This window comes from Pseudophryne corroboree, chromosome 3 (genome assembly GCF_028390025.1).
Source record: "Pseudophryne corroboree isolate aPseCor3 chromosome 3, aPseCor3.hap2, whole genome shotgun sequence".
Classification (NCBI taxonomy): domain Eukaryota; kingdom Metazoa; phylum Chordata; class Amphibia; order Anura; family Myobatrachidae; genus Pseudophryne; species Pseudophryne corroboree.
Window position 1 is genome coordinate 184,211,751 of NC_086446.1, and position 14,353 is coordinate 184,226,103.

General features: G+C 45.7%; 1 long non-coding RNA gene across 1 annotated transcript in view; it reads left to right on the plus strand.

The window, feature by feature from the left end:
* LOC135055071 (uncharacterized) overlaps positions 1-14,353 on the plus strand; it is a 596,275-nt gene that overhangs the window by 295,631 nt on the left and 286,291 nt on the right. The window contains exon 2 of the long non-coding RNA XR_010243638.1: positions 9,258-9,342. This is a non-coding gene — a long non-coding RNA (uncharacterized LOC135055071). The remainder of the gene's footprint in view (positions 1-9,257; positions 9,343-14,353) is intronic.

Genomic DNA, 14,353 nt, shown 5'->3' on the forward strand with positions numbered 1-14,353 from the left:
CAGTGAGGTCAGTGGCTTGTGAGGCACTACAGCCATAATGTCTGCCAAATCCTGCCGATGACCCCTACCGCCGCCGAGCCAATGCCCACTACTGCCTCTGAGCCGATGCCCGCTGCCACCGCCAATGGCTTACAAACTCGCCCACCATCAGCTGACCCAGCCCTCCGCCACTAATTTGCATCTCAGTCCGATGCCGCCAATGCCCGCTGCCTGACTGCTCATCATACTTGCTGTATATTGTACATTTTTATAGAAAACAAAATAGTGTTTGGGACTGGGAAGGGAGTAAGAGGAGGACATGAATGCAATTTTGTTGTCCAGGGCTTCCATTAACTTAATGGAGAAGGGTCTGAATGGGTTAAAAAAAATAAAAAATAAAAATAAGTGAGGTCCCCCTCCGAAGTATAACCAGCCTCGGGCTATTTGAGCCGGTCCTGGTTGTTTAAATACTGGGGAAAAAATTGGACAGGGGTTTCCCGTATTCAGACAGCCAGCACCGGGCTCTTAGTCCGGTCCTGGTTCCAAAAATACGGGGGACAAAAGATGTAGGAGTCCCCCGTATTTTTAAAACCAGCACCGGGCTCCACTAGCCAGGGACATAATGCCACAGCCGGGGGACACATTTATGTAGGTCCCTGCGCCCGTGGCATTACCCCCCCCAACTAGTCACCCCTGAGCGGGGTTCCCTGGAGGAGTGGGGATCCCTTAAATCAAGGGGTCACCCCCCCCCCCCCCTCCAGGCACCCAAGGGCCAGGGGTGAAGCCCGAGGATGTCCCCAGCACCCCTGAGCGGTGGGTGCTGGGCTGATAGCCATGTGTGTAAAAAAAAAAAGAGTATTGTTTTTTGTTGTGGAACTACAAGGCCCAGCAAGCCTCCCCCGCTTGCTGGTACTTGGAGAACCTCAAGTACCAGCATGCGGGGAAATAACGGGCCCGCTGGTACCTGTAGTTCTACAACAACAAAAAATACCCAAATAAAAACACAACTCACACACCGTGAAAGTAAAAATTTATTAAAACACACTTACACACTCACACATACAGATGTGTCCACTTAGATCTTTGCTTTTTTACAAATTTGGCACAACATGCAAAGCACGGCTAAGCTGTTTTTCACGAGTAGCGAGTGGATGAATTTTAAAAATTTTGTTTGCCATAATAGAATATGTATAAAGTAATATATTAAAGAAGCAAATTAAGAAAAATCACAAGGCATGGCTAAATCTCTGAGTTTATGGCATGCAAAATCCTCAGCCTACTGCGCTGTCAGTTGCTTCCGCATCTCCTGTTCCACGTGACTTCTTCGGCACGGTACCTGCTCTTATAGGTAGCCTATTGTTCCACCACGGGCACTGTATGTACGAACGTACAGGACCCGTCACCTCCAGGCATATGTGCCATTGCTTAATGATCGGAGGTGATGGGTCCTGTACGTTCGTACATACGGTGCCCGCGGTGGACCAATAGGCTGCCTAAGAGAGCAGGTATCGTGCATAAGAAGTCACGTGTAACAGGAGATGCGTAAGCAACTGATAGCGTGGCAGGCTGAGGGTTAATTACATACGGGGTGAAAAGATATTGAGCTGGTTTTACCACTGCGGGGGCACAGACACACACACACACACACACACACACACACACACACACACACTAACCTGCTGCTGCTGGGGAGAGCCGCACACTGCAGGGCCACGCCGGAGGAGGGAAAGAGCCGCACACCGCCGCTCCTGTCAGTGGGAGGACGGAGCCGGCGGAGGTAGGGGGGGGGGGGGAGAGCTGCACACAGCAGACGCCACTCACCGCCGGGATCCGCCGCCCCCAGCGCCGCGTAGGTGATTGGACAGCGGATCCAGCACTGGATCCGCTGTCCAATCACAGGTGCCTCGCTGACATGGGGGTGGTGTCCCTGTCAGCGAGGCACTTGTAGAAGTGCCGCTTTCCCTATCTTTTTGAATGGGCTTTTACAGCCCAGTGCTTGGCCCCGCCCCCCGCTCCGTCCCGTTTCCATTATGTTTGGGAGGCACTGCTATAAGTGCCTCCCAAACACATTTAAGCTAGGAAAATTGTTAGAATTACATAAAGAAGATACTTATGACACAGACTATGTGTCATAAGTATCTTCTTTATATTATTTTGATAATCACAGGGGAGGCAGTGCACACTGCACGTCCCTGGTGTGTATGCGTGTACTGGCTCCTCCCCCCTATGCCCCTCCTACCAGGCTCAGTTTAGAAAAATGTGCCCATGTGCCCATTTCTCTGGAGTTCCAGAGAGTTTCCTTTATTTTTTATTTTAGTTATTTATTTTCAGGTAGTACTGTTTGGCAACCAGTCTACCTGCTTCGTGGGACTTAGAGGGGGGACCGAACCAACCTCCTGAGGGTTAATGGTTCATAATCCCATCTGACAGGACACTGAGGTCCTGAGGTGCTGTTTCATACACCAATACTGTGTGTGCCCATGCCAGCAGATTAAGTCAGTGGTTTTCAATCTGTATACCGTGGCACCCTGGGTTCCTCGGGACACTTGCAGGAGTGATTCGGGTTGGTGGTCTAGGACCAATTCAAATTATTCATGGTCAATGCAATAGGCAAAACCAGTGCTGGTGAATGCTAATCATAAAATATGTGGACCAGCAGCACATCTTGCCCCTCACCACACAATTGAACACAAGGATAACATGTAAACCCAGTTTACTTAATTTAGTATTTCTTTCTAAATTTCCCAGTAAGAAACTCTTGGCCTAGGTGTTCCATGAAAAAAATTCTGATACTCTAGTATACCGTGATTCAGAAAAGTTTGGGAACCACTGGGTTAAAGCTTCAGTGAGTTCCAAAAGTTGTGAGGTGAAACGTGTAAAACAACATTTTTATAATTTCCAACAGTTGCAAAATTACTATTATTATTATTATAATACTCTTCTAAACAAAAACACAAAACAATCTTTGATTTTGCTATATGCTGGTTGACACAATAGCATCCAGTCTAAAGGTGTGTACACACAGTGAGGTAAATCTGTAAGATTTTGACTATATACTCAATATCTTATGAAAAGTTAGTGCATATCTCAAGGTGTTAGGCAGCTTGTGATACAGATTCGATCCCGATGCGCACTCCCATGGGGTCAGTATTGTAAGGCTAGATAGACTGTGCAGGCAAGTACATCTTTACTATCTAGTGTACTATCCAATACAAAGTATAGTCAAAATTGTACTTAGACAAAATCTCCAGCACAGCTAGTCAAAATCTGTGCCATCTGGGCTCTGGGGGAGTTCAAGGGAAATCACATAGTCAAAATCGGGCATAGCAAGGATTTCACCGTGTGTACACACCTTAAAGGTCACCATACAGAGTATTTATTTACTGTTATACAGTACATCTTTCTCTTATGTCCTAGAGGATGCTCGGGTCCAATTTAGTACCATGGGGTCCACTAGGAGCCACTGGCACTTTAAGAGTTTAATAGTGTGGGCTGGCCCCTCTCTCTATGCCCCTCCTACCAGACTCAGTTTAGAAAATGTGCCCGGAGGAGCCAGTCACAGCTAGGGGAGCTCCTAGGAGTTTTCTTAGTTTTATTTTCTTTTATTAAAGTTTAGAGTTTGTTGTTTTACAGGAAGGCTGCTGGCAACAGCCTCCCTGCTTCGTGGGACACAAGGGGGGAGTAGGAACCAACGTCCTGAAGAGTTAATGGCTTTCTGTTCCGCTGACAGGACACTGAGCTCCTAAGGGTGCTGATCGCAAGTCCACGAGGAGACCGCTCCCGCAGCACGGCCGCCACCCCCTAACAGAGCCAGAAGATAGAAGAGTGGCGAGTATATCGCCGGCGTCCCGGTTAGCGGGTCGGGCGGCACAAGGGTTGAAGCGCAGCTCTGACATGCTGCGCTCCTGGAGTCTCAGCAACATCACACATGTAGACGCTGGAGGGGCGTCCTGAGCCAGCGCAATTAAACCTACACTGGTCACATTGTTAACAGGGGCTAATCCCGCTGTTAACACACAAAACCTCAGGCCAGTATAAATAATAAGTGCGGGAAGCGCGTGCCATTGCAGGGGACAGGGCTTCCTCTCAGAGCGGATCCAGTACTCACCAGCGCCATTTTCTCCCTGCAGATCATACAGACAGAGACGCTGACAGGGAGCGCTGCCCTTCACATAACTCCACAAGTACTCTGCGGTACCAGGGTGTTATAGACAGGGATGGGGGAGTGTTACTGTATATCAGGACTAACTACCCTATTAAGGATAGTTAGTAAGCGCCAGGCTTTTATCATAATAACTGCCTACAGGGGCGCAGTGTGGCTGGCTCCTTGTGACTCTCTGAAGGTGCTCTGGGGGAAACTGTATCTGACATTTTCCTGTATGTGTGTGTGTAAGTGTGTGTATTACACATTACCATGTCTAAGGATTCTGTGTCCTGCGCTGCAGAATGTTTATCTTATCTTTTATCTATTCCATGTACTCAAGACTGCCATATCCTTTCTCAGCCTTTGGAATCCGAACCCGCATGGGTGGATTCTTTAAGGGGAATGATATCCCAGATTTCTACAAGGATGTCACATACTGAGAAAGAAACGCAGTTTTTGAGGAAATCTTTGGAGGGGTTACAGTGTTTGGCCCCCATTATTTCGTCAAAAACCCCACCTACATACCCACAAAAGCGTACACTTGCCCAGATAATGCAAGCTGACACTGATTCCGACTCTGATACTGGGGACAGTGAGGGGGATATGCAGGGGGGGATGCATCCCTTGCTAAAGGGGTGCAATTAATGATTGAAGCCAATAGGGATGTTTTGAACATTGCTGAGAAGGCACCTGAGCAGGAGGAGGAATCTTATTTTACCGTAAATAAGAAATCCTCGCTTACCTTTCCTGCTTCTAAGGAGTTAAACTCCTTGTTTGAAAAATCCTGGGAAAACCCAGAGAAAAAATTTCCAGATCCCTAAGAGATTTTGCATTGCTTTTCCTTTCCCTGAAGAGGACAGAAAAAAGTGGGAAAACCCACCTATAGTAGACGCTTCTGTATCAAGGTGGTTTTACCTGTCCCCGGTTCAACCGCCTTAAAGGAGCTGGCTGACCGCAATATTGAGACTACGCTGAAATCACTATACACTGCTACAGGCGTGGCTTTAAGGCCCACTATTGCGTGTGCGTGGATTTCTAAAGTAAAGTGGTCAGGAACATTACTAAAGGAATTAGATACTATGGATAGGATTGACATTGACTTGTTTTTACGTCACATACAGGTTTCTGCTGGCTTCATGGTGGAGGCCATGGAGGACATTGGCCTGCTTAATGCATGGGCTACTTCCATGGCAGTCTCGGCATGTAGAGGTCTCTGGCTACGCCAATGGACTGCGGATGCGGAATCCAAGAAAAGTGTGGAGAATCTACCCTTCACATGTCAGGCCCTGTTTGGGGAAGCACTGGATGCGTGGATCTCGAGTTTTCCCTCTGCAGCTGCATCGGCTTGGAAATCTTATCCTACACCTCCACTGCAGTCCTTTCGGAACGCAAAATTTAAAAAATCCTTTCTTTAGAGATCGGGGAAAATTCAGAAAACCTGCACCAGCAGGTTCCCAGGAACAGAAACCAGGTTCTGCTTCCTCAAAATCTTCGGCATGACAGTGGACCTCCCAGCCTGGAGCTCAGGTGGGAGCGAGACTAAAAGATTTCAGTCACGTCTGGGTGTCATCGTGCCTAGACCCCTGGGTAAAAGATATTGTTGCCCAGGGGTACAGACTGGAGTTTCAGGAACTCTCACCTCACAGATTCTTCAAATCAGGCTTACCAGCTTTGCTGACAGAAAGTTCTATCCAACAGGATGCCATTCAAAATTTGGTACGAACAAATGTCATTGTTCCAGTTCCGCCTCACTTAACACACAAGGGTTATTACTCCACCCTGTTTGTGGTTCTGAAACCGGACGGTTCGGTAAGACCAATATTGAAACTAAAGTCATTGACCCCCTACTTAAAGGTATTCAAATTCAAGATGGAGTCCCTGATAGCGGTGATCTCAGGTCTGGAGGAGGAGGAATTCCTGGTATCCCTGGATATCAAGGATGTGTACCTTCACATTCTGATCTGGCCGCCTCATCAGGCTTACTTACGGTTTGCACTTCAGAACTGTCACTATCAGTTCCAAACATTGCCATTTGGCCTCTTCACTGCACCAAGGGTATTCACCAAGGTCATGGCAGAGATGATGTTCCTCCTCCGCAAGCAGGGAGTGAACATAATTCCATATCTGGACAATTTACTGATAAAGGCATCTTCCAGGGAGAGACTGTAGCAGAGTATTGCTCTCTCAACTCAACTACTTCAGGATCACGGGTCGATCCTGAACCTTCCAAAGTCACATTTGGAGCCGACAAGGAGACTGCCCTACCTGGGGATTATTCTCGACACGGAAGTGCAGAAGGTGTATCTACCGGTGGAGAAAGCGTTGGTGATCCAATCAATGGTCCGGGATGTCCTGAGGCCAGCCCGGGTATCGGTTCATCAGTGCATTCGCCTTCTGGGAAAGATAGTAGCCTCCTACGAGGCTCTACAGTATGGAAGATTTCATGCACGGTTCTTCCAGCTGGATCTTCTGGACAAGTGGTCTGGATCGCATCTCCACATGCACCAGCGGATACGCCTGTCGCCAAAAGCCAGAATTTCACTCCTCTGGTGGCTCCAAACTTCTCACCTACTCGAGAGACGCAGGTTCGGGATTCAGAATTGGATTCTTCTAACCATGGATGCAAGTCTCAGAGGTTGGGGAGCAGTCACCCAGGGGCAAAACTTTCAAAGAAGGTGGTCAAGTCAGGAGTCTCTCCTTCCAATAAACTCTCTGGAACTGAGGGCCATATACAACGGCCTTCTACAAGCCGCACATCTTCTGAAAGATCAAGCCATTCAAGTTCAGTCGGACAACGTCACAGCAGTGTGCTACATAAACAGGTAGGGCGGAAAGTAGAGCAGAGCTGCAATGTCAGAGGTAACAAGAATCCTCCTCTGGGCAGAAAGACACGCGGTGGCGTTGTCCGCAATCTTCATTCTGGGAGTGGACAACTGGGAAGCGGACTTCCTCAGCAGACACGATCTCCATCCAGGAGAATGGGGCCTCCACCCGGAGTTATTCACAGAGGTAACAAGCCGATGGGGCGTACCTCAGATAGACATGATGGCCTCTCACCTCAAAAAGAAGCTTCGGAGGTACTGTTCCAGGTCACGGGACCCGGACCCGCATGCAGTGGTGGTGGATGCCCTGGTAACTCCGTGGGTGTTCCAGTCCGTGTATGTGTTCCCTCCTCTTCCACTCATCCCAAGGATTCTAAAACTAATAAAAAGAACGAGAGTTCAGGCGATCCTCATTGCTCCGGACTGGCCAAGAAGGGCTTGGTACGCGGATCTTCTGGAATTACTGATGGACTTACCATGGCCACGTTTGACGGCATGGAGGTTGAACGGCAGATCTTAGCTCAGAGAGGCATTTCAAACAAGGTCATTCCTACTCTGATCCAAGTTAGGAAGGGAGTAACGTCTAAGCATTACCATCGTATTTGGAAGAAGTATGTATCTTGGTGTGAATCCAAGAAGTTTCCAACGGTGGAGTTTCAACTGGGACGTTTTCCCCTCTTTCTGCAAGCGGGTGTGGATATGGGCCTATGCTTGGGCTCTTTAAAGGTCCTGATTTCGGCCTTGTCCATTTTCTTCCAGAAACATTTGTTTGAAGTTCAGACTTTATTGAAAGGAGTTCTGCACATCCAGCCCCCCTTTGTGCCTCCTATGGCACCTTGGAATCTTAATGTGGTGCTGCAGTTCCTTTAATCGGATTGGTTCGAACCTTTACAGGAGGTAGACGTAAAGTTTCTTTCTTGGAAGGCGTCACACTGCTGGCATTGGCATCTGCAAGACGTGTGTCGGAATTGGGGGCATTGTCGCAGAAGATCCCCTACTTGATTTTCCATGAGGATAATGCTGAGCTCAGAACGCGTTGTATCGGCTTTCCATATCAACCAACCTACTGTGGTGCCAGTGGCTACTGACACCTCTGTTACCTCAAAGTCCTTGGAAGTTGTGTGGGCTTTGAAGATATGTGTGAAGCGAACGGCTCGTCACAGGAAGTCGGACGCACTATTTCTCCTTTATGATCCCAACAAGATTGGGTGTACTGCTTCTAAGCAGACAATTTCTCGCTTGATCAGGCTTACTATCCAGCATGCTTATTCTACGACTGGATTGCCGATTCCAAAATCGGTTCATGCCCACTCTACCCGTAAAGTGGGTTCTTCCTGGACGGCTGCCCGGTGTCTTGGCTCTTCAGCTTTGACGAGCAGCTACTTGGTCAGGGTCGAACACGTTTGCTAAGTTCTACAAGTTCGATACTTTGGCCTCTGAGGCCCTTAAGTTTGGTCAATCTGTTCTGCAGGAACCTCAGCACTCTCCCTCCCGTACTGGGAGCTTTGGTACATCCCCATGGTACTAAATTGGACCCCAGCATCCTCTAGGACGTAAGAGAAAATAGTATTTTATATACCTACCGGTAAATCCTTTTCTTGTAGTCCGTAGAGGATGCTGGGCACCCGCCCAGTGCTTTGTATTCCTGCATTGTTACTCGGTTAAGTATTGTTGGTTCAGCCGTTGCTGAATCAATTCTTGTTGGTTAACTTGGCTTTCCTTTTGTTATGTGTGAGCTGGTGTGAATCTCACCACTATCTGTGTATTTCCTTCTCTTGAAGTATGTCCGTCTCCTCGGGCACTGTTTCTAGACTGAGTCTGGTAGGAGGAGCATAGACGGAGGGGCCAGCCCACACTATTAAACTCTTAAAGTGCCAGTGGCTCCTAGTGGACCCGTCTATACCCCATGGTACTAAATTAGACCCCACTCTACAAGGTCAATCCAGTTGCCGGTGTACCCGTGATTATGTCGGTGTCTGTGCCGAATTACAGTAACCCTGCAATTGCATATTTTAATCTGCCCCCCAAAATATGCAATTTCAGTTTATTTGATGTCCCGTCACTGACATTGTAACAGCACATTACAGGCAATGTCCGCAATTAAATTGACCTCTGCCAGTTCATCTTATAGATGTACTGGATGTATTTTACCTCCTGTTATGGTGCTGCTTTTGTGATGTGTAATAATAAACCTGCAGCATAACTTCAGTGTGACAGATACTGTCTTCATTATCTGTATTTTTAATGGTAAAAACACAGCATTATACACCTGACTTTTTTGACTGATGTTTCTTATTTTTGTTGGCCCTTAGGTTTCAAGCGGTACAGACTCCAGCTCTCCTGATTTGTCTTACACCCCTCTGCCATCCGTATCAAGGGACCCAGCCAATCACAGAGGTAAGATGTGCATGTAATATTATTTATTTAGTATTTTACTGCAGGGTAGTAAAAAGTTTACAGCGTTCTGTGTCTCTCTTGCTCACTGTTCCATCTTGCTGGCTCAGCCATTTCACTGTATGCGCTGCACTTTTTCAGATTATGAGTAAACCATCCTTGTCAGGCCCACAGCCTGGTGCATTGCGTTAATTGAAGATTTAAATGTAATGTGTTGACCCAGAGAGAAAAAACCTATGGCTTGTACCTGGCCAGTATCTCCAGCTATGGTGACAAAGTACAGATTGTGAGGCTTCAATATTTTGAGTTACAGTAACTTCTTGTTGCATATGTGTATTCAAGAGAAAAAAAATAACAACCAAATATGTTAAAATCAAGAGAGGACAGGGCAAAGCATAGGTTTTACAAATCTGGTCCTCAGCAGCCGGAGGTCATTTGCTAGGTCACAGTAGCAGAATGAGTTTGACATTTAAGTTCCAATCCCATAGACAAGATTTATTTCCGGAGGCTTGCAACACATTGTACAGCCGCACTACATGATCATGATGTGAAATATCACTGAGTATACTCTATAGAGGGGTGAAAACAATGAAGAAATGTAGCCATTATCTTTTTTTTTATTAGATTGACAGTTTTTATTTGTTCAGGTATGCTATAATCCTAAAATAATAAAAATCAACATAAGTAACAGCGTAGTCAAAGAATATTTCACCTAGAGATTATTAAAGGAGACGTACCAATTTGACTTGTGCTTTTCATCTGTTACATCTAGATGTATTGTGCTGTAGCACATTGGTTAGCATTGCTGCCTCACTGTGCTAGTTCCTTAGGTTTGATTTGGACAAGCGCACAGTGAGGCATTAGTACTGTATGTTTGTTTTGTGGGTAATTTAAACTGTAACCCTCAATGGGGATAGGAACTAAGCTGAATAATTCAGTATTCACTGGAAAGCGCAGTGTAATATTGATGATCAGCAGCACTGACTCAGGCACGGACATCTTCTACCCCACCCCACCTGCTTGGCAAACACAAGGTAAGTAATGGGGGAAGAGTATCCGAAGACCGACAGCCCTCCTGGAGCATCGATCACTGGTCCCTGGATGCTGGTAGTACGTGCAGCGGGGGAAGCTTTGGGAAGGGGGGGGGGGGAAGCTTGGTGTGGGTGTAGTCGCAAAAGGGGGAAGGCGGGGGGACAGGCCGGCAGCTTTAGAGGCAGCGTCGGCAGCAACGCATGTACAGCATGCACAAAGGGTATTTTTTACGAAAAATACCCTGAAGAAGGCTGCATGGTAGCATCATAGGGACAAAGCTTTCTCGCAAACTCTGTCCCTGCATGCAATAAATGATACCTCCATACAGTGTAATCAATTGTAACATTGCGGATTGGGCCGATTTTATCACATCCGCATCCTCAAATGCAGATTGTGATAAATCGACCCCTTAGTGTGTCCAAATAAGTACACTGACTGGTATGATCTCCACCTGATTATCAAGTGTACAGTCTCACTAGCTTTCTCAAAGAGCACATACTGGCCGATATATCGTCCGGTCAATTGAACGGACGATATATCGATGGTCTGTCTGTCACTGTGTACCAGCGTTCACAGACATATCGTGTCGGCCCTGCTGCACAGCCAATGGCTGATATAGCTACAGATATATTTATTATTTATTTATTAACAGTTTCTTATGTAGCACAGCATATTCAGTTGCGCTTTACAATTAGAACAACAGTAATAGAACAAAACTGGTTAAAAACAGACAGAGATAGAGGTAGGAAGGCCCTGCTCGCAAGCTTACAATATATTGGCACAACGTGCTGTGTGTGCGGGCGATCAGCGTCACTGCACAAGCCAGGGGTGATTGACAGCACGACTGAGCGGGCACATGGAAATGCACAATCCAGTTTGTGACGTCAGTCAGGACGGATCGGGCAGAGTGCATGCACAACACACTGTCCGATCGGCCTATAGATATATCTGCAAATCAGTTAATCTACAGATATATTTCTAAGTGTGTACCCAACATAAAATTGGTTGAACAGTCATTCTTCACAGAATCAGTTGTTTGTTGTCTTTTTTTTTAATTTGTGTTACGCTATTGCTTATTTTATAGATATATAGAAAATATATTGCGCAACAAACTCAGGTTGATTCTCTGTGCATTTCCTATTACCTTGTTGCAAAGGCACATTCTATGCTTTCAGCTACTCAATGACTATCTAGTTTATTAAAAAGCCATAAAAATCTACATATATAGCCAAATACCACTGAGTGACTCCCTGACTCATCTCGAAATCTCCAGAACCATGAGGACTAGGAACTTAAAACTTGGATAGTAGCTTTGTTTTGTGACGTAGGCACCCACTAAGAAGGAATTTATCAAAATTTTCCCCCCAAAGGGGTGAAATGTGTTTCTTTTTTTTTTTCTTACTAAATTCTTCATTATCTCTTAATCCAGATAAGATTTACATTTAGTTTTTGCATACAAATGTTACCAAATTAAGTGTCTAAGTACCTGTTCTGCTGCGGGGGGTACTCATGCACGACGAGGTCAAGGCATGTCTTAAGTTATCCTACTTATGGCCAGGAGTCAACGTCCTTTCCTTGAGGTTCAACATGCGAGTGCACCTTAAAGGCGCCTTGAAAGCAGAGGAGTTTTCTGAATTACTTCTGAAAATAGGGCATGGCTAGTTTTTGGAGGAGGTGGGGGGGGGGGAGTCCGTATTCCGGAAAAACCTCTGCGATTTAGTCTACGACTTGAACGCTTTGATTGAGAGTATCTACCCGGCTTTGAATGAGAATGGAGGTAAGAGAGTCTCTTGGCTGAGGGAGAGGGCTGACAAATGACAGTAGTTAACATCAACAACACTTTGTTGAAGAAGCTGGCTACTAATATGGTTAGGTACGAGTCGGTTGATTCCGTGGTGGAGGACACCCTGTACAGTTTCTTAATACTCTGAACCCACCTGGAATACCACCTCATGTACTCTATCTCAAAGTTGGCGTCCCCATAATGCTTTTACGCAGCTTCCATCCACCCAAACTGTGCAGTGGTACCAGGCTGCAGGTGCACAAACTTGTAATTGAAGCAACAATATTCACAGGCGTCGGACAGTGAGAAACTTAATTCTGAGAATTCCTCTGATCCCATCAGACTACCATTTCCAGTTCAAACAGCTGCAGTTCCCGGTAAAGGTCTACTATGCCATAACCATTAACAAAGCTCAGGGGCAGATCTTGAAAGTGGCTGGTGTGGATCTGAGGAGTCACTGCTTCTCCCATGGCCAGTTGTATATTGCCTCTTCCAGAGTCAGCTCCTCTGACATCCTGGTCGTTCTCCAGCCTGAAGGAAAGACTAAGGGGAATATTCAATCAGCCCCCCCCCCCCCCCGCATATTCAATTGCTGGCCGCCTCTTCAAAAATGTCTCAAAATGGTGAAGACGGGCCACGTTTTTACCAGTGCAGGTGCGATAACACGTGTCTTTCGCTCCTGCCGAATGTTTTGCCTAGGCAGAAAAACGGCCCTGCTATTGGCTAGGGCAAATCCCTATTCGCTCTAAAAAAAACTGGAAAAGTGCTGCTTTTTCACCTAGAATATCCCCCTATAAATGTAGTTTACCAGAAAGTCCTTCAAATTAAAGTCACACTCACAGAAATACTTGAAATTCCGTAGTGAAGCAAGGGTGTTTAGCCAGTACTGTATAGTTGAGGAAATAACTGAATTTCTTAATATGCTTAATAACTTAAGTAAGTGGATCTATCAATAACGATGACATTTAATCCTACTTTGTGATGTGCCTCCAATAAAATCATAACAGACAGCTATTATAAAGCTTGTGATTAATTAAACAAATACACATAGGCAATAAAAGTTATCAGGCCTGGTCAATAGGTGCAGAGTATCAAGGTAAAATAATAGAAGCTTATTTGGGCTTGTGGAAAATAAAACTGTAGCAAATCAAGACACTAATAGTAACAACGGTCATGATTAGAAATGTATAATTAGTTGCATAACATAAAAGAATAGAAAGTGAAAGGGGGTAATATAACGCTTTTCTACAGCAGTACTCAAAAGGGCGGTATTCAATTACCCATGGTAGTTGCATCACCGGGGGCTATCCAGTTAACCCCGATAACCATGCGCGTGCCGCGGCATTTCAGGGATTTTGTTCCCCTTTTTTTCAATATAGAGGGGATCCTCATTTCTGCCGTAGTGGAGAGCAGTTCTAAATACATAGGCTGTGTGTGGAGAGCCATTTACACACAGAACTGGCTTAACAGTTACAGTATACAGTATGCGCTATAATGGAGTATTAGACTGTCTCAGGAAACACCTGGACTAATTATAATACTGCATTTGATGCTAAGAACTTGCTACTTGTGCAAATACAGTTACAAAGATAACTCCATTACTACCTGCTACATTTAGTCTATAAAGTTCCACCTCCCTGAACATATATATCTTTTTTGATATATTTAATTATTAATAGATGGTTCAATTGGTGTAAACCTTTTATGTGTATCTCATGTTTATTCCTGAAGTTCTATGTTAATTTTGACTGGTCAACTTATTTTAATACATTTGTTTCTGTAACTAATGTTTTAGTGTGGTGTGTAATTTCTGCCATATCAACTCTCTCTCACATTATTAGTGCAGAGGTAATGTAGTTTTCTAGTGTGCAAGTGTCAGTTCCAAGCATTTTTCATCCCACCCATGGGCGTACCAAGTGAGACAGCCATCTTGGTTGCACTACAAAGGTTACAGTGTGTGAAGTAAACCATACAAGCAAAAAGGTACATACTGGGGGTCATTCCGAGTTGATTGCACGTAGTAACTTTTTGCTGCCCGTGCGATCAACTAGACGCCGCCTATGGGGGAGTGTATTTTAGCATAGCAGGGCTGCGATCGCTTGTGCAGCCCTGCTTTGCAAAAAAAGTTTTGTGTAAAACAAGACTAGCCCTGTAGTTACTTACCCTGTGCGATGGATCCAGCGATGAAGATCCCGGAAT